Below are 22,650 nucleotides of genomic sequence, written 5' to 3'. Positions count from 1 at the left end.
ATGGTGTACCTTTTCAAAAGAATGCAATATTTACAAAACGTATCATATAGAGGTCAAATACCTCGCAATGAAATCGATGAATGACGTGTTCGTCCATATGGATTTGGAGCGATCGTCACAGTTGGTATCAGAGCGTTGGTCCTAGTGAACCAGGTCTTGCATTAATGTGTCTAACTGATAATTGTTAGGATGCATTCATAAGTCTGGACTTCGACCGTAGCTGCATGTCAAAAGTTTTGCTTATCATTTTTTTGTCGGAAATTACCTGTTTATCATTCTTAAGTCTAGACACATTTTCCTGCATTTATTGCATAAATAGTGTATAGACAAAAATTCATATCTTAGCGTATCTGTTACTGTAAACTTTTCCTGACATCTTTCGAAAATTTCTCCGTGATTTATGAAATTTGGTATTATATATACATATGTAAATTATGTATTGAAGAATGCCAAACTAAATTCTATAATCTAATTCATATCAAAAAAAAATAATAAAAAAAAAATATCTCCCTAATTATACAAGATGGATCCCTTATCTAGTTCAAATTCCTTAAACTCTGACAGCTATTCCGATATGAATATGCACCTGAATTCCAAAGACAGTGTAACCGGAATGGATCAAACAATTAGCCATCATCTATTCTGGATGAATTGGGAATGAGTTCGTAGCCTGCTTAATTATTAGAGACAAGAAGAAGGCGATCCTTTCCATCCACCACATTGCCCTCTTGGCGAAGAACCTGAAGCACTTACCGGCGAACCTGTTCGTAATACCATTTTCTCTCTCATCTCCAGAATATCTCGTCATGATCATATACTCTCTCAAATTCTGGATCTTATTCATCCGCTTGTCCACACCGCCAATCATCCCAGTATAATAGAAGAAGTCAACGAGTTTCGTGCTCGGGTAGTGGCTTTGGAGAATATGGTGCAAGGATTACAAACACCAGCAGCAGCACCAGCAGCATAAACAGTACCACCGATAACAACACCAACAGTACCATTACCACCACCAACAATAACATCCCCATCAAACGCCTCAATATCACAATCTATACCTCGAATATCAACATCATACACACCATAGGTACCAAGGAGTACCAACAACAATAACCGATGAAGTATTGATTCATAATTTCATTGGAGAAATATTCTGCGGCGATTATGTAATCTCTAAAGTCTTAGAGATAATCTATTCCATCCGTAACCGTAAATCAGATGAGTGGGCTGAAATGATAGAAAGAAGAGTAGAAACCCTGACCGAAATGGTGCACGATTTACAAGCTAGACTTGTTTTACTAGCAATATCAACAGTATCGTCAGTATCACCAACACCGGCAAAACCTGTAGCACTACAAGTTTCGCCAATTTCATAATCACCAACATCATCATAAATCAACAACGCGTATATTGTATCAACGAGTTATGAAGTATTAACTCATTTTTCTTGAAGAAATTTTATGTATATTTTATATATAAATATGTGAAATTTGAAAACAAAATAAATCTTTTCGTACTAAGCTATTACATGTGAATCATAACAGGTAGGTACTACTCGGTTAGTTCATGTTACTAATATGCTATACATCCTTCGTTAATGACTTAACAATCGTTAACTACAATCTCTGTTTCAACTCAATGAATTCCATTTCCTAATAAACCAAGTGTATTATTCAATTAAATAATTGATTTTACATTTTCATTTTCGATGTACTCGAAACTTTCCAGAAAACATCATATGTGCCTTGTAAGGTTTACAAAAATTCCACGAGCATCAACATCCTTCACCGAGGAATATCAATAAGAATAAATAATGAAGTATTAATTTCATTAGTGAAATACTCCGCGAAGATTAGGTAATCTCTAATGTTTTGGAGATTATTCATTTCTAATTCAAGCCAAAAATCAAATGAGCTTAATATGATATTAACTCATTAAATCTGTATTACATCTGAAGAAAATATACATACCGATATTTTCATAAAGACTGTAACGAAAATTCTTTGTACAAAGTATTAATTGTGAAATTTTTTTTTACCGGTAGGTAATACCCGGGAAATATTTAAGTTTGCAATTAATATGTTACACTGTACATTCTTCAACTTTGATTCAAAAATTATTAACAATGCTCACAACGATATACAATCGGTTTCATACAAATTCAATTACATATTCTAATATTGACGGATCAGAATCCAAGTCATAACTCTGAACCGGTGACATCATTCTTAGATCTCTACATCTTTCAAAGCTATACTTTGACTTTAAATATGTGCAAGATCCATTAGCATTATTTTTATCAAAAATAACCTTGCAATTCCTTTTCAAAGTATCCAGTATTATCAACCGTTCAACCAGTCAACGACGACCTTTCAGACTTGTAACTTTGGCATATACGTTTTTGTTACTGGGGAACCTTTCATGTTCCACCACATTAACAGTAAATGTACAGCAAATTCATTAATCTGTGACTTAAAGTCTCTTCGAAAAACCATTATAAATGTTCATTGAAACCCTATCATGTACTCATCCACATCTTTTAACGGTAATTACCATACCAACTACCGGGAATTAGCAATCAGTATTTTAAATTTCGCAGCAATTCTACGCCAACAGTTATATATACATATAATGTCTATCTCCTAGACTTACTTACTTCGAATGTGAAGTTTCTGAAAAACACCCCAAACTACGAAACTAGTTCTCCGAATTTTGGAAAAATGCTGATGAAGCAGCAAAAACTGTAAACGACTTTAACAGTCGAAAGTTTGATGATAAAGAATAGTATGGTGGTAAAGCTGAGAAAAAGAAAAGGTTTGGAACTGGAAAACGGATTGAGCAGACCATGAAGGAGGCTGTGGACAAATCACAAAGACGAAATCTACCTTCAAAGAATACAAATGATTTTCCAGACAGATTTTCCAGTGTCTGCTGAAACCATTAGTAAGAACCTTACTTCTTATTCTAAACCTTCACAGACAGATTTTCCACATCATCCTCTGATATTAGAAATTCTAAGATATCATCGTATCTTCCATTATAAATATTCTCCATATTTCTGAAGATATTTTCATAACTATTCTTATCTGAAATCATTTATCTCTTCACGCTATCGGTGTTACATCATAAAAGAAACTATTTTAATTTCTAATTTCTGAAAATTTTGAAAAATGGATGTTTTTGTAGTAGTGTTGGGAATTGAAGCATGAGTTAGTATAATATAATGACACTTGATCAACGTGATTATATTACAGTAAGTCATGCTGAGTTTCTAATGGAACGTGATAAAGGTTCACAGATCACACCCTCATCATGAACCATGTTACATAACTCTTTCATTCTATTTAATCTATAAATATATCAAAAAAATACTTTTCTTGATGATTCGGTCTTTTCCAGATATTCTGGTAATTTGACAAATCAAGATCGTGCCATTACAATTTCTTTCTTAGAACATTAACTATGTTCATTCTGAAATGTATAGCTACGAATTCTGGACCATTATTCGCTTGACTTGAAGTCGGGAAGGAAAAACGAAAGCATGGAGCTCCTATATATAAGGGAAGATATAAAGCCTGACAATAACACATATATTACAAACCGTGTATATCAATGCGTATAGCAATATAAAGACATGGGAGAATGAAAAATACTATAACCCCAAGGTAATAGTAGAAGAAAATAACTTCCTCTAGTGGCAGATGAAAAAGAAGAATGATAGATATGAAAGTTAAGAGTATATCAAGAATCAGAACTGGATGAAGCATTTTCACAATCTATAAAGAAGTATTAAATAATGAAGAAGATTATAGGAGTCGTGAAAATAATTGAAACGGAAGAGGTCAATTTATAGCGAAATATCAGACATAGCAATCGAGGTAGATTACGCATTTAATCAAAGGAAATCTTAATTTCCTTAAATTTCGAAGAATCAAATATTATTTAGATTATAAAGATTTTCTATTCCTTAAATTCTGGAAATCAATCGTTACTGCGTCAAGAGATAAGACACATCTCTATTCTCCATTTCACTCTATTATGATAACTTCCCTCATACGCTTCGAGTAATTAGATTGTTTTATCCATATAATTCAACGGTGATAAAAATTCTATTTATCAACTCATATTCGTCATGAAAACATTTTTATTGTTAGCCATGACGACCTCACTCAAATTTCGGGACGAAATTTCTTTAACGGGGAGGTACTGTGATGACCCGGAAATTTCTGACCAAATATAAACTTAATCTTTAACGTTTTCGACACGATAAGCAAAGTCTATGAAGTTGAATCTCAAAATTTTGAACTATTCAATTACCCTTCGATTGTTCTCAATGATTCGCGAACAATTATATGTAAATAGATACATATACTATAACTTGAAAACGTAACAAAGTGTTAAGTAAACGATACTGTGCATTAAACTTATTGGTTTGATTATCTGATTGATATATTTAACTACGGAGTTTAAAGATTATGCTAAACGATTGAATTAAAAGATATTTACTGAATCCTTTAAAGATTATGATATTATTACGAGTCTCTGTTGTGAGGTCCACGTTGATTTGGGAAATCGTTAATTTTTAACGATATTCAAAATAAATGGTAAAGTGTTTGTTTAAATAACGTAATTTGGAGACATACAATAAAAAGGAATATTAACTGTTGGAATTAGATATATGAATAACTTGTGATATGTATTTTAAAACGTATATATTAATATTGAAAATATATAAAATATAATTTTAAAATGGTCATAAAATGAATTGTTATTATATATATACTAACAAATAGCGAGACAATGATTTATAGAAGTAAATGACCAAAACACTCGAAAGTTTAATATATACTTTGAGTGGTATAGTTTAGGGATAATTTAAGACTATATTTTGACAAAGGTACAAGTCACAAAACGTAAAGTGCTAGTTTTCTAAGCGTACGAAAATGCGTTCGAGAAACTGGAACTGGGACATAAGTCGAGTGACGACGTACGACTTATCGGAACAAAAATTACAAGTCCACTATGCACGTGAATTTAATATAATATATAATTAATTATATAAATTAATTATATTATATTTATAATTAAAAAATATGTTGACAAGCTAGTGTACAAAAAAGATGTGAGCTGTCCAGGCAGGTCATGCGATCGCATGGTATTTGCACTAGAAGCCCATGCGATCGCATGGGCATCAGATTCAGAAAACATTATAAAAGCTTGCGAGTTCAGTTGTTTGTCACACACATATTTATTTATATTACTTCCTCCGTATTTAAATTATTATTATTATTATTATTATTATTATTATTATTATTATTATTATTATTATTATTATTATTATTATTATTATTAAGATTAATATTATTATTAATCTTATTAATTATTAGTATTATTAATTATTAATTAGTAATATACATAAAATACTACGACGAGGTTTTGAGCGTGTCACTTTCAAAAATGGGTTTTGGAGCGGGATAAAGTTAAGGAAATTATGGGTTATAGCTATGGAGGTTATGGGTAATGTTCATGGGTATATTTGTGAATCAAACCTAGTGTTTATCATCTCCGCTACGTCTACGTACTTTCCTACAATATTGAATCTCAATACTGATACGTAAGCACTCATATTTTATCTTTTATATATTAATTGTGTATCCATGTCTAGTGCTCGAGTATATATATTTATACATACTTGTATGCTAAAATTCGTCGCTAAACAGTTTATAATGAATCACAAATTAAATACATATATTACTGGTAAAAGGTATATGATATACATGTTTTTGGAAAGCTGGCGAAAAATCAATGACTTTTCATTTAGATATCGAATAGTTTCGATGAACGGATTAAAAGATATGATCAACTGAATTATGATTGACGTTAATTGAAACGACTACGGATAACTTTTATATGTCGGTCTCGAGCATTAGGATTGTGATACACTATGACTTGACCTAGCTTGATAGACATTTATTGACCAACGTATGTTCTCTAGGTTGAGATCTACGATTATTTGATATTCCGAGTTTCAGTCACATTACGATGAACAACTTTATGTACTGCTAAGGTGAGTTTCATTGCTACCTTTTTAATTGATTTTGCAATATATATTTTTGGGCTGAGAATACATGCAATTTATTTTAAACGCAATGGATACAAGTACATACTTAATTCTACACTGAGTTTGAACCGAAAATCCCTTAGCTTTGGTAACTAGTAGCAGCCAGAACATAGGATATGGACTGGTGGGCACGAATAACAGTATATGGATCCATAGGGCTTGACATCCCCGTCCGAGCTAGAGCGCTAGCCTTTTAACGGACGTGTGTTATTTGAGTTTAGGACACGTTGGTTTGCGTGTATTAAAACGAATGGGGTATTTATCATTATACCGTTAAAGCTTAGTTACCAGGGTGCTCTGTTACGTAGAATCTATTGACAAACTTTTGATAAACGTTTCTGGATGAAACAACTGAAATCTTGTGATCCACTTTTATATACAGATTATGCGAAACACTAAAACTATGAACTCACCAACCTTTGTGTTGACACTTTTTAGCATGTTTATTCTCAGGTTCCTAGAAGTCTTCCGCTGTTTGCTTATATGTTAGACAAGCAATGTGCATGGAGTCTTACATGGCATATTTATCAAGGAAACGTTGCATTCACCAAAGCATCACCATGTATCTTATTTTGACTGCATTGTCAATGGAATTACTATTGTAAACTATTATTCATTTATGGTGTACCTTTTCAAAAGAATGCAATATTTACAAAACGTATCATATAGAGGTCAAATACCTCACAATGAAATCGATGAATGACGTGTTCGTCCATATGGATTTGGAGCGATCGTCACATATATATTAATTGAGTTTGATATTTACATGACTAAATGTTTCCAACGTGTTAAGCAATCAAACTTGTTAAGACTTGATTAAATGAAATAAGTTTCATATAGACAATTGATCACCCAAGTTGACCGACGATTCACGAAAGTTACAAATTTGTAAAAACTACATGTTGTGGTATATATAGACATATATATATGGTTGACATGAGATTATAATGAGTAATTATCTCACTAAGTATATTAACAATGTGTGATATACATAAGAAATGAGATTACTAAGTTAAGAAACTCGAAATGATATATATAACGATTATCGTTATGATAACGTCTACTAAATACATATGTATCATATTAAGATATTGATACACTATATTTAACATGATAAAATGATATTTAAATATATCATTAAGTGTGTTAACAATGAACTATATATGTAAAAACAAGACTACTAACTCAAGAATTTACGAAACGAGACTTATATGTAACGAATATCGTTGTAACGATATTTTAATGTATATATCATATTAAGAGATATTCATACATCATAATATCATGATAACATAATAATTTAACATCTCATTTGATATAATAAACATTGGGTTAACAACATTAATTGAGATCGTTAACTTAAAGGTTTCAAAACAACACTTACATGTAACTACTAACGAAGACGTAACGACTCCATTAGAATTTATATACATGTTGTGTTTTGATATGTATTCTTACACTTTTTAAAGACTTCAAGACACATATCAAAGTACTTCTACTTAACAAAAATGCTTACAATTACATCCTCGTTCAATTTCATCAACAATTCTACTCGTATGCACCCGTATTCGTACTCGTACAATACACAACTTTTAGATGTATGTACTATTGGTATATACACTCCAATGATCAGCTCTTAGCAGCCCATGTGAGTTACCTAACACATGTGGGAACCATCATTTGGCAACTAGCATGAAATATCTCATAAAATTACAAAAATATGAGTATTCATTCATGACTTATTTACATGAAAACAAAATTACACATCCTTTATATCTAATCCATATACCAACGACCAAAAACACCTACAAACACTTTAATTCTTCAATTTTCTTCATCTAAGTGATCTCTCTCAAGTTCCATCTTCAAGTTCTAAGTGTTCTTCATAAATTCCATAAGTATAGTTTCATAAAAATCAAGAATACTTCCAAATTTGCAAGTCTACTTCCAAGCTTTCTAATCCATTCCAAGTAATCATCTAAGATCAAGGAACCTTTGTTATTTACGGTAGGTTATCTTTCTAATTCAAGGTAATATTCATATTCAAACTTTGATTCAATTTCTACAACTATAACAATCTTATTTCGAGTGAAAATCTTACTTGAACTGTTTTCGTGTCATGATTATGCTTCAAGAACTTTCAAGCCATCCAAGGATCCTTTGAAGCTAGATCCATTTTTCTCATTTCCAGTAGTTTTATCCAGAAAACTTGAGGTAGTAATGATGTTCATAACATCATTAGATTCATACATATAAAGCTATCTTATTCGAAGGTTTAAACTTGTAATCACTAGAACATAGTTTAGTTAATTCTAAACTTGTTCGAAAACAAAAGTTAATCCTTCTAACTTGAATTTTAAACACATGTTCTATATCTATATGATATGCTAACTTAATGATTTAAAACCTGGAAACACGATGAACACCATAAAATCGGATATACGCCGTCGTAGTGAAACCGGGGGCTGTTTTGGTTTGGATAATTAGAAACTATGATAAACTTTGATTTAAAGTTGTTCTTTTGGGAAAATGATTTTTCATATGAACATGAAACTATATCCAAAAATCTTGGTTAAACTCAAAGTGAAAGTATGTTTTTCAAAATGGTCATCAAGATGTCGTTCTTTCGATGAAAATGACTACCTCTTTAGTAATTGACATGTAACTTAAATTTACGACTATAAACCTATAATTTTTCTGTTTGGATTATTAAATTATAGTTCAATATGAAACCATAGCAATTTGATTCACTCAAAACGGATTTAAAATGAAGAAGTTATGGGTAAAACAAGATTGGATATTTTTGATCTTTTTAGCTACGGGAAATGTTTAACAAATCTATACAAATCATATCCTAGCTAACTTATATTGTATTATACATGTATTCTAATATATTATGTAACCTTTGGATACGATAGACACGTATGCAAATGTTTTGACATATCATATCGACCCATATATATTATTTGGAACAACCATAGACACTCTATATGCAGTAATGTTGGAGTTAGCTATACAGGGTTGAGGTTGATTCCAAAAATATATATACTTTGAGTTATGATCTAGCCTGAGAAGTGTATACACTGGGTCATGGATTGATTCAAGATAACATATATCGATTTATTTCTGTACATCTAACTGTGGACAACTAGTTGTAGGTTATTAACGAGGACAGCTGACTTAATACACTCAAATCTTTAAAACATAATAAAAATGGTTGTAATTATATTTTGATCATACTTTGATATATATGTACATATTTGTATAGGTTCGTGAATCGATCCGTGGCCAAGTCTTGTTTCCGAGGAAGGAAATATCTGTGAAAGTGAGTTATAGTCCCACTTTTAAAATCTAATATTTTTGGGATGAGAATACATGCAGGTTTTATAAATGATTTACAAAATAGACACAAGTACGTGAAACTACATTCTATGGTTGAATTATCGAAATCGAATATGCCCCTTTTTATTAAGTCTGGTAATCTAAGAATTGGGGAACAGACACCCTAATTGATGCGAGTCCTAAAGATAGATCTATTGGGCCTAACAAACCCCATCCAAAGTACCGGATGCTTTAGTACTTCGAAATTTATATCATATCCGAAGGCTGTCCCGAAATGATGGGGATATTCTTATATATGCATCTTGTTAATGTCGGTTACCAGGTGTTCACCATATGAATGATTTTTATCTCTATGTATGGTATGTGTATTGAAATATGAAATCTTGTGGTCTATTGTTACAATTTGATATATATAGGTTAAACCTATAACTCACCAACATTTTTGTTGACGTTTAAAGCATGTTTATTCTCAGGTGAATACTATGAGCTTCCGCTGTTGCATACTAAAATAAGGACAAGATTTGGAGTCCATGTTTGTATGATACTGTGTAAAAACTGCATTCAAGAAACATATGTCGATGTAATATATTTCTATTGTAAACCATTATGTAATGGTCATGTGTAAACAGTATATTTTAGATTATCATTATTTGATAATCTACGTAATGTTTTTAAAACCTTTATTGATAAAATAAAGGTTATGGTTGTTTTAAAAATGAATGCAGTCTTTGAAAAATGTCTCATATAGAGGTCAAAACCTCGCAACGAAATCAATTAATATGGAACGTTTATAATCAATATGAACGGGACATTTCAGTTGGTATCCGAACGTTGGTCTTAGAGAAACAGAAAATTTGCATTAGTGTGTCTTATCGAGTTTGTTAGGATGCATTAGTGAGTCTGGACTTCGACCGTGTTTTCTTTAAAAATGATTGCTTAACATTTTTATTGGAAACTATATATTATTAACATGTAAATATTATGTGATATATTAATCTCTTAACATGTTTGATATTGTGTGATAGATGTCTAACTCTAGCACAAATCCCATTGACTCACCTAATAATAACGAAGAGTCGAATATATATTGGAAAGATTCACAAGTTTCTGAAGAACCGGAAGAAGAGGAAACGGAACCGGAAGAAGAGGAACCGGAAGAAGAGGAATCAGAAGAAGAGGAACCAGAAGAAGAAGAGGTTCCGGAGGAGGGAATAGTAGGAACCACAGAAAACCGGTCAAATAAAAGAAAATCCTCAACCAATGGACAAGAGTTAATAATGGTCAATGGTGTTTTCGCTTAGGAAGCAAAATATTGAGAAAATTACCAATTTTCCGATGAATCGGATCCTGATGAGGATTCTGATGATGTTATAGAAATTATCCCGATCTAATTTAATGAGACAAAAGAAAATAACAAGGGAAAAGGCATCAAAATAGAGAAATCTGATTCCGACCCCGATGAACTTTATATGTATCGTCAACACCCGTATTTTCAATATCGTGACAATAACCCGAGAACCTCTAAACCACCAGGTTTTTCTAAACCAATGTGGAAAACGACGGCTCGTATTAGAGGAACATCATATATCCCTAGAAAATTAGGAAAAAGAACCAAGTCCGAAGAAGAAGAAACCAGTGATTCAGATTAGAGGGGTGTGAGCATGTTGTGTAATAAATGTATTGTAGTGTGCTTGTACTTTTATGTTCTATGTAAAAATTGCTTGTATTGTTTGTTATTACGAATCTAATCCTTGTCTATTTTTGAAACAACCCAACCCGTACTCCGTACGATATATATTTTTTTTAAATATAATACACATTTACGCGCCAATTAAATATGTAACCCATTCCACACGATTTGTCAAAACACACTACGAGTTTAATGTCTACAAAAAGGCACAAAGGCCATTAACGAATGTGATACTAGTTTGACCAACAACAAATGATAGTTTATAATCCAAACGACACTCGAGCATGGTTTGGGGCTAAACTACCCAAAACGTTCGGCCACTTCAAAAGCTATCCCAAAAGCATCCCCTGTCAACACAAACGGGAGACAACTAATCCAACCGTATGCCCTTACCCTTGTCCAAGCCGGAACCTATAAAATGGTAAACATCGAGAGGGTAAGCAACGTTTAGTGAGTGCAACAATTATACATACATATATATAACCTACTTACTTGCAAACACTTACCAAATCCGCATACATACTAGTTACATGCTTAGCATACATTTCATAAGTATAACGCTAAGTACCACGATAGCAAGGCTAGTATAACAATAGCATATATCACAACAACACATTATGCTAAAATACAAGTATAACGATGATGTTCACAACATCCATAGTACTCAAGATCTCAAGGCTAGCCCAACGAATGGTATCGTCAACATCGAACTTAAACCCCATTCGCCTACATTAATGTGGTATCGTCAACACCGAACTTTAAACCCACATATGAGGTATCGTCAACATCGAACTTTAAACCCTCATCAACTCACTACAATAGTCGTATGGCATCGTCAACATCGAACTTTAATTCCATACGTGAGATATGGTCAACAGCGAACTTTAAACCCTCATCACAACACAATATACTCTAGTGTATGGTATCGTCAACAACGAACTTTAAACCCACACCCCACAAGTAAATAAATTATATACGTACACATATAATTATTCCACTCACCTTGTCACAAGGATGATGATTTAGCACTTCCGAGCTTCAACGCAATGTACCTAAATCATTAAGTGCACATTCAATTTCACAACTAGTGGGATTAACCACAATACTCCCACTTGAGCATTTAATGTCCCAATTTGCATTCAATGACTCAACTACTCACAACCGCCCATAAATGGCCAAGACTCGACTTTAATCACTAAGACTAGTGAAGTAAAGTCTAATAACTTCAATTAACACAAACTTAGGGTAATCCATACCTATTTCATCCCATTAGGTCAACTAGTACATTTTGACCCATTTTAACTCACTTAAACTCACAAATCAAGTCAAACTTACCCATTAACCCTTCTTTCATAAATCTTAAAGTGCATTAGTGACTAACAACACCAATTGACACTTACAACCTCAAATTACAAGGCCAAAACCCTAGATTATGGCTATTAGGGTATAATTACAACAACATAACCCAAACTTACCCATTTTACCCTCAAATGGGTCATACAAATCACTAGTACCCAAAACCCTAGTCATTAACCAATAAAAACTCAAACTTAGAGTTAGAACTTACCGAGACTATCAACGCGTAGCTAGAGACACAAGGAACAACTTTAAATCTCGCTCCTAGGTTTGATTTACAAATCACCAACTTCAAATCTCAAGATCAAGCTAGGTGGGTTTTGTGTTTTGGGAGAGAAATAGGAAAGAAAATGGAAATGAAAATGAAATAAATGGATGTGTGGTGGAGAGTTAACGCTCCCACCAGATTTACATGTCAAATTAACATTTTGTCCCTCAAAGTTATTTAATTTAAGCTAAAACCGGAATCAGAACTGCAGGACTGTCGCGGCGCGACCTTAATCGTTGCGGCGCGACACATAAAGGGAAAATATACACTTCTTAAGCCAACTTCTGATCCCAATTTGCTTGTTATGCCGCGGCGCGGACCCAATTGTCGCGGCGCGGCCTAAGGCACGATCTGGTCAGCTCGACCATCTTAAACACAAAAATCGATTTACACAACATTAAATTCGTTCAAGCTTCCAATACACGTCTAACTCTCATATCTAAGTCTCACAAGACTTAACACTAACCGAAACTCCTTTAAGACTTATTTACGCACACATTAACAAGTACATATATACGTATATATATATATATATATATATATATATATATATATATATATATATATATATATATATCCACACATATATCCATGCATTTACGCATAAGTTAACGAGTTATAAACGTAAAATTGATTAAGTGAGTACCTTTCACTACGTACGGGAAAACGGGATGTTACAATTTTACAGTATAAAAACAAAATGGACGTTAAGGGTAGACAACCGAATATTTTAGAAGACCTACCAGAGGATATGATTGAGGAAATCTTGTCTAGAGTCTGTCAGAATTCATCAGCACATTTAGTTATGGCGAAATTAACTTGTTAAACATTTGAAAGACTTTCCAGAAATGCCTTAGTTTATAAAAGGCTTTCCTTTGATAGGTGAGGTATATCACATTGGGGAGACTTTAAGTTATGCCGTGTTTTCTTTAAAGCGTTAAATGCGGGGAACCCAAATGCAATTTTACACTACGGGTTAAGAACCTATTTTGACTCAACATATCCCAACATAGGATTTCGTGAATTAGAAAGAGCTTCTAACATGCAACATAAAGAAGCATGTTATGCTTACGGGTTAGTGATGTTCGCTTCTTACCAAAGTGAGAAAAAGAACATCAGATTGCAACTTTTAAATAAAACTTTCCCACAAGTGACGGATTCAGTAGTTGGGGTGAGAAACAAGGTTTTTAGATTATTACGGGGCTGTTAGACATTACGAAACCCTCGTCCTTTTGACGACATTACAACATGCTGCCTAGCCAATGGTCATAACGGTTATTTTCCACAAGACCAAGGATGGGAAGTCGTCTTAGTAAAACCAGAATGCATGACTTGTTTCTGGACTTATGAATTACGTGTCTTTATTTCCTTTGCTGAACAACTTGCGTATTAACTAGATTTATCTTCAAAACTGTCATGTATCATAGTGTACTATATTTCATGTTATGTGTAAAATAGCGAAGTTGTAAGTTTGAAGAATATTTGTATGTGATATATTATTATAATCAATTTTTCATATGGAATTGTAGTAGTTGAATTGTATATTAGCTACTAAGTATGAACTTAACGGGTAGGTAGTACCCGAATTTAAACTTATAAAACGCTAATATGAAGAAAAAGCTTTTATAAATGAGTTCATATTATGCTACAAGATACTATTGACTACTCTTAATATTCTGTATGATTAACTTGTTTCATTTGACTATTTTGAAGGAAATGGCACCGACTACTCGACACACCTTGAATATGAGCGAAGAGGAATTTCATGCCTTTCTTGCTTCAAACATAGCCGCAGTACAGGTCGCGCTACATACCAACAATAACTCTGAATCTAGCAATACAGCTAACGGCATAAGAAATCGTGTAGGATGCTCCTACAAGGAATTCACTGCCTAGAGACCTTCAGAATTTGATAGGACCGAAGGACCAATGGGATTGAAATGGTGGACCGAGAAAGTTGAATTGGTGTTTGCCATAAGTACGTGTGCTGAAGGAGACAAAGTGAAGTACGCTACGCATACCTTCACAGGTATTGCGTTAACATGGTGGAATACCTATCTAGAGCAAGTGGGACAAGATGCTGCTTAGCGCTACCGTGGTCAGCATTCAAGCACTTGATGAATGAGAAGTACCATCCCAGAACCGAGGTCGATAAGCTCAAGTTAGAACTTAGAGGGTTACGAACACAGGGATTCGATATTACTTCGTACAAAAGACTATTCACAGAATTGTGCCTATTGTGTCCGAGAGTGTTCGAAGATGAGGAAGAGAAGATCGACGCGTTTGTGAAAGTGTTACCAGAGAGAATCCAAGAAGATATAAGTTCACAAGAGCCTGCCTCCATAAAAAAGGCATGTAGAATGGCTCACAAACTAGTGAACTAGATTGAGGGAAGAATTAAAGAACAGGCGGCCGAAGAGGCTAACGTGAAGCTAGTCAAAAGAAAGTGGGAGGAAAACGGTGATAAGAGTCACCAATACAACAACAACTATCCCAACAATCGCAACATCAATCGCAACTACAACAAACAGCACAACAACAACAACAAGAACAACAATCATCCCAACAACAATAACAACCGCAACAACAACAACAATCAGAAGCAGCTATGCCAAAGGTGTGAAAAGTATCACTCGGGGTTCTGCACCAAATTTTACAACAAGTATAAAAAAAATGGTCATAGCATGGCGAAGTGTGAGGTCTACGGACCAGGGGTTAACAGAACAAAAGGAACAAATGGTGTCAGAACGAGTAATGTCAGAGCAAGTAGTGTCGGAGCAAGTTATGCCAATGTAGTTTGTTATAAATGTGAAAAACCGGGCCACATTATTAGAAATTGCCCGAACCAGGAGAACACGAATGGACAAGTCCGCGGAAGAGTTTTCAATATTAATGCGGCAGAGGCACAGGAAGACCCGGAACTTGTTACGGGTATGTTTCTTATTGGCAATAAATCTGCTTACGTTTTATTTGATTCAGGTGCGGATAGAAGCTATATTAGTAGAGAATTTTGTGCTAAATTAAGTTGCCCATTGATGCCTTTGGATAATAAATTTTTACTCGAATTGTACCAGGAGCTGCACCAATAGCTCGTGCTCCATACAGACTCGCACCCAGTGAGATAAAAGAACTGTAAAGCCAACTGCAAGAACTATTAGAACGTAGTTTCATTCGACCAAGCACATCACCATGGGGAGCTCCTGTTTTGTTTGTCAAGAAGAAGGATGGTACATTTAGTTTGTGTATTAACTACAGAGAGTTGAATAAACTTACCATCAAAAACCGTTATCCACTATCGAGAATTGATGACTTATTTGATCAACTACAAGGCTCATCGATTTATTCGAAAATCGATTTACGTTCTGGATATCATCAAATGTGAGTAAAGGAGGATGATCTTCCAAAAACTGCTTTTAGGACGCGTTATGGTCATTACGAGTTTATGGTTATGCCGTTTGGATTGACTAAAGCACCAGCTGCATTCATGGACCTTATGAACCGAGTGTGTGGGCTATATCTTGACAAGTTTGTCATTGTTTTCATCGATGACATACTTATTTACTCAAAGAATGATCAATAGCACGAAGAACATTTGAGAAAAGTGCTAGAAGTATTGAGGAAAGAAAAACTGTACGCTAAGTTTTCAAAGTGTGCATTTTGGTTGGAAGAAGTTCAATTCCTCGGTCACATAGTGAACAAAGAAGGTATCCAGGTGGACCCGGCAAAGATCGAAACCGTTGAAAAGTGGAAAACTCCAAAAACTCCGAAGCATATACGTCAATTTTTAGGATTGGCTGGTTACTACAGAAGATTCATCCAAGATTTCTCCAAAATAGTAAAACCCTTGACTGCATTAATGCATAAAGAGAAGAAATTTGAATGGAAGGATGAACAAGAGAAGGCGTTTTAGTTATTGAAGAAAAAGCTAACTACAGCACCTATATTGTCATTGCCTGAAGGGAATGATGATTTTGTGATTTATTGTGATGCATCAAAACATGGTTTCGGTTGTGTATTAATGCAACGAACGAAGGTGATTGCTTATGCGTCTAGACAATTAAAGATTCATGAGCAAAATTATACGACTCACGATTTGGAAATGGGTGCTGTTGTTTTTGCATTAAAGACTTGGAGGCATTATTTATATGGGGTCAAAAGTATTATATATACCGACCACAAAAGTCTCCAACATATATTTAATCAGAAGCAACTAAATATGAGACAACGCAGGTGGATTGAACTGTTGAATGATTATGATTTTGAGATTCGATACCACCCGGGGAAGGCGAATGTGGTAGCCGACGCTTTGAGTAGAAAGGACAGAGAACCTATAAGGGTAAAAGCTATGAATATAATTATTCGTACTAACCTTACTACTCAAATAAAGGAGGCACAACAGGGGGTTGTAAAAGAAGGGAAGTTGAAGAATGAGATACCCAAAGGATCAGAGAAACATCTTAATATTCGGGAAGACGGAACCCGATATAGGGCTGATAGAATTTGGGTACCAAGGTTTGGAGATGTGAGAGAAATGGTACTTAAGGAAGCACATAAAACCAGATATTCAATACATCCCGGAGCGGGAAAGATGTATAAAGATCTCAAGAAACACTTTTGGTGGCTGGGTATGAAAGCCGATATTGCTAAATATGTAGGAGAATGTTTGACGTGTTCTAAGGTCAAAGCTGAACATCAAAAACCATCAGGTCTACTACAACAACCTGAAATCCCGGAATGGAAATGGGAAAACATTACCATGGATTTCATTACTAAATTGCCAAGGACTGCAAGTGGTTATGATACTATTTGGGTAATAGTTGATAGTCTCACCAAGTCAGCACACTTCCTGCCAATAAGAGAAGATGACAAAATGGAGAAGTTGGCGCGACTGTATTTGAAAGAGGTTGTTTCAAGACATGGAATACCCGTCTCTATTATCTCTGATAGGGATGGTAGATTTGTTTCAAGGTTCTGGCAGACGTTGTAACAAGCATTGGGGACTCGTCTAGACATGAGTACTTCCTATCATCTACAAACTGATGGACAGAGTGAAAGGATGATAAAAATGCTTGAAGGCATGCTACAAGCATGTGTTATTGATTTCGGAAACAGTTGGGATCGACACCTACCATTAGCAGAATTATCCTACAACAACAGTTATCATTCTAGTAGAGAGATGGCACCGTTTGAGGCACTTTATGGTAGAAAGTGCAGGTCTCCAATTTGTTTGAATGAAGTGGGGGATAGACAGATTACGGGTCCGGAGATAATACAAGAAACTACCGAGAAAATCATCCAAATTCAACAACGATTGAAAACCGCCCAGAGTCGACAAAAGAGCTACGCGGACAGTAAAAAAAAGATATAGAGTTTGAAATTGGAGAAATGGTCATGCTTAAATTTTCACCTTGGAAAGGCATTGTTCAATTTGGTAAACGGGGAAACTAAATCCAAGGTACATTGGACCATTCAAGATTATAGATCGTGTCGGACCAGTAGCTTACCAACTGGAGCTACCTCAACAACTCGCGGGTGTACATAACACTTTCCACGTTTCGAATTTGAAGAAATGTTTTGCTAAAGAAGATCTCACTATTCCGTTGGACGAAATCCAAATCAATGAAAAACTTCAATTCATTGAAGAACCCGTCGAAATAATGGATCGTGAGGTTAAGAGACTTAAGCAAAACAAGATACCGATTGTTAAGGTTTGATGGAATGCTCGTAGAGGACTCGAGTTCACCTGGGAGCGTGAAGATCAGATTAAGAATAAATACCCGCATCTATTTCCAGAAGATTCGTCAACACCTTCAACAGCTTAAAATTTCGGGACGAAATTTATTTAACGGGTAGGTACTGTAGTGACCCGAACTTTTCCATGTTTATATATATTTATTGAGATTGATATTTACATGACTAAATGTTTCCAACGTGTTAAGCAATCAAACTTGTTAAGACTTGATTAAATGAAATAAGTTTCTTATAGACAATTGATCACCCAAGTTGACCGGCGATTCACGAACGTTACAAATTTGTAAAAACTACATGTAGTGGTATATATAGACATATATATATGGTTGACATGAGATTATGATGAGTAAGTATCTCACTAAGTATATTAATAATGTGTGATATACATAAAAAATGAGATTACTAAATTAAGAAACTCGAAATGATATATATAACGATTATCGTCATGATAACATCTACTAAATACATATGTATCATATTAAGATATTGATACACTATATTTAACATGATAAAATGATATTTAAATATATCATTAAGTGTGTTAACAATGAACTACATATGTAAAAACAAGACTACTAACTCAAGAATTTACGAAACGAGACTTATATGTAACGATTATCGTTGTAACGATATTTTAATGTATATATTATATTAAGAGATATTCACACATCATAATATCATGATAACATAATAATTTAACATCTCATTTGATATAATAAACATTGGGTTAACAACATTAATTGAGATCGTTAACTTAAAGGTTTCAAAACAACACTTACATGTAACGACTAACGAAGACTTAACGACTCCATTAGAATGTATATACATGTTGTGTTTTGATATGTATTCTTACACTTTTTAAAGACTTCAAGACACATATAAAAGTACTTCTACTTAACAAAAATGCTTACAATTACATCCTCGTTCAGTTTCATCAACAATTCTACTCATATGCACCCGTATTCGTACTCGTACAATACACAGCTTTTAGATGTATGTACTATTGGTATATACACTCCAATGATCAGCTATTATCAGCCCATGTGAGTCACCTAACACATGTGGGAACCATCATTTGGCAACTAGCATGAAATATCTCATAAAATTACAAAAATATGAGTAATCATTCATGACTTATTTACATGAAAACAAAATTACACATCCTTTATATCTAATCCATATACCAATGACAAAAAACACCTACACACACTTTAATTCTTCAATTTTCTTCATCTAAGTGATCTCTATCAAGTTCCATCTTCAAGTTCTAAGTGTTCTTCATAAATTCCATAAGTATAGTTTCATAAAAATCAAGAATACTTCCAAGTTTGCAAGTCTACTTCCAAGCTTTCTAATCCATTCCAAGTAATCACCTAAGATCAAGGAACCTTTGTTATTTACAGTAGGTTATCTTTCTAATTCAAGGTAATATTCATATTCAAACTTGGATTCAATTTCTACAACTATAACAATCTTATTTCGAGTGAAAATCTTACTTGAACTGTTTTCGTGTCATGATTCTGCTTCAAGAACTTTCAAGCCATCCAAGGATCCTTTGAAGCTAGATCTATTTTTCTCATTTCCAGTAGTTTTATCCAGAAAACTTGAGGTAGTAATAATGTTCATAACATCATTAGATTCATACATATAAAGCTATCTTATTCGAAGGTTTAAACTTGTAATCACTAGAACATAGTTTAGTTAATTCTAAACTTGTTCGCAAAAAAAAGTTAGACCTTCTAACTTGACTTTTAAAATCAACTAAAAACATGTTCTATATCTATATGATATGCTAATGTAATGATTTAAAACCTGGAAACACGATGAATACCATCAAATCGGATATATGTCGTCGTAGTGAAACCGAGGGCTCTTTTGGTTTGGATAATTAAAAACTATGATAAACTTTGATTTAAAATTTGTTCTTCTGGGAAAATGATTTTTCATATGAACATGAAACTATATCCAAAAATCTTGGTTAAACTCAAAGAGAAAGTATGTTTTTCAAAATGGTCATCAAGATGTCGTTCTTTCGACGGAAATGACTACCTCTTTAATAATTGACATGTAACTTAAATTTCCGACTATAAACCTATATTTTTTTCTATTTGGATTATTAAATTAGAGTTTAATATGAAACCATAACAATTTGATTCACTCAAAACGGATTTAAAATGAAGAAGTTATGGGTAAAACAAGATTGGATATTTTTGATCTTTTTAGCTACGGGAAATGTTTAACAAATCTATACAAATCATATCCTAGCTAACTTATATTGTATTATACATGTATTCTAATATATTATGTAATCTTGGGATACCATAGACACGTATGCAAATGTTTTGACATATCATATCGACCTATGTATATATATTATTTGGAACAACCATAGACACTCTATATGCAGTAATGTTTGAGTTAGCTAGACAGGGTTGAGGTTGATTCCAAAAATATATATACTTTGAGTTGTGATCTAGCCTGAGACGTGTATACACTGGGTCGTGGATTGATTCAAGATAATATATATCGATTTATTTCTGTACATCTAACTGTGGACAACTAGTTGTAGGTTATTAACGAGGACAGCTGACTTAATACACTCAAATCTTTAAAACATAATAAAAATGGTTGTAATTATATTTTGATCATACTTTGATATATATGTACATATTTTTATAGGTTCGTGAATCGATCCGTGGCCAAGTCTTGTTTCCGAGGAAGGAAATATCTGTGAAAGTGAGTTATAGTCCCACTTTTAAAATCTAATATTTTTGGGATGAGAATACATGCAGGTTTTATAAATGATTTACAAAATAGACACAAGTACGTGAAACTACATTCTATGGTTGAATTATCGAAATCAAATATGCCCCTTTTTATTAAGTCTGGTAATCTAAGAATTAGGGAACAGACACCCTAATTGACGCGAATCCTAAAGATAGATCTATTGGGTCTAACAAACCCCATCCAAAGTACCGGATGCTTTAGTACTTCAAAATTTATATCATATCCGAAGGGTGTCCCGGAATGATGGGTATATTCTTATATATGCATCTTGTTAATGTCGGTTACCATATGTTCACCATATGAATGATTTTTATCTCTATGTATGGGATGTGTATTGAAATATGAAATCTTGTGATCTATTGTTACGATTTTATATATATAGGTTAAACCTATAACTCACCAACATTTTTGTTGACGTTTAAAGTATGTTTATTCTCTGGTGAATACTAAGAGCTTCCGCTGTTGCATACTAAAATAAGGACAAGATTTGGAGTCCATGTTTGTATGATATTGTGTAAAAACTGCATTCAAGAAACATATGTCGATGTAATATATTTCTATTGTAAACCATTATGTAATGGTCATGTGTAAACAGTATATTTTAGATTATCATTATTTGATAATCTACGTAATGCTTTTTAAACCTTTATTGATAAAATAAAGGTTATGGTTGTTTTAAAAATGAATGCAGTCTTTGAAAAACATCTCATATAGAGGTCAAAACCTCGCAACGAAATCAATTAATATGGAATATTTATAATCAATATGAACAGGACATTTCACATCACATCAGCAAACTCTGGCAAGTCATCTTCATTAGCACTATCAGCAACATTCTCATCATCTGAAGCATCCTCAACAATAACTTCCTCAACACTATCATGACTTGAATGCCTCTTTTCACGTGTACCAGCAGTATTGGGAGCTTTTTCAGCAGTAATCAACTTATCTACCTCTGTACCAAACATTCTAGCTATCTCTTCATCTGTCATTGTATGTACAATTTCCCCCTCCTCCACATCATAGTCTAGCGAGCTAATCACTATACCTTGATGGTCCAAAAATATGTTAACTTATGAATATCAACAGACAGAGGTTTAGGAAAATGTACCTCCCGTATCTGACTTACGTTCTTAGTCCCCTCAGATGAAGAGTCTGAAGAGAATTCGCTTTTTATAGACAAGAGATCATCATATTTGTGCTCTAACTTCAAACGAATTGACCCATCTTGAGGATCAGCCTCTAACTTATCCTTGAACCTCCTATCACGACGATCCAATTGTCTGATTCTCTTTGCCTGTTTTTCTATCAACTGTTTCAGGTCAGCAGCTACCT

Source organism: Rutidosis leptorrhynchoides, chromosome 3 (assembly GCF_046630445.1).
Source record: "Rutidosis leptorrhynchoides isolate AG116_Rl617_1_P2 chromosome 3, CSIRO_AGI_Rlap_v1, whole genome shotgun sequence".
Classification (NCBI taxonomy): domain Eukaryota; kingdom Viridiplantae; phylum Streptophyta; class Magnoliopsida; order Asterales; family Asteraceae; genus Rutidosis; species Rutidosis leptorrhynchoides.
The sequence above is the reverse complement of the archived record's forward strand: the minus strand, read 5'-3'. Positions refer to the sequence as shown.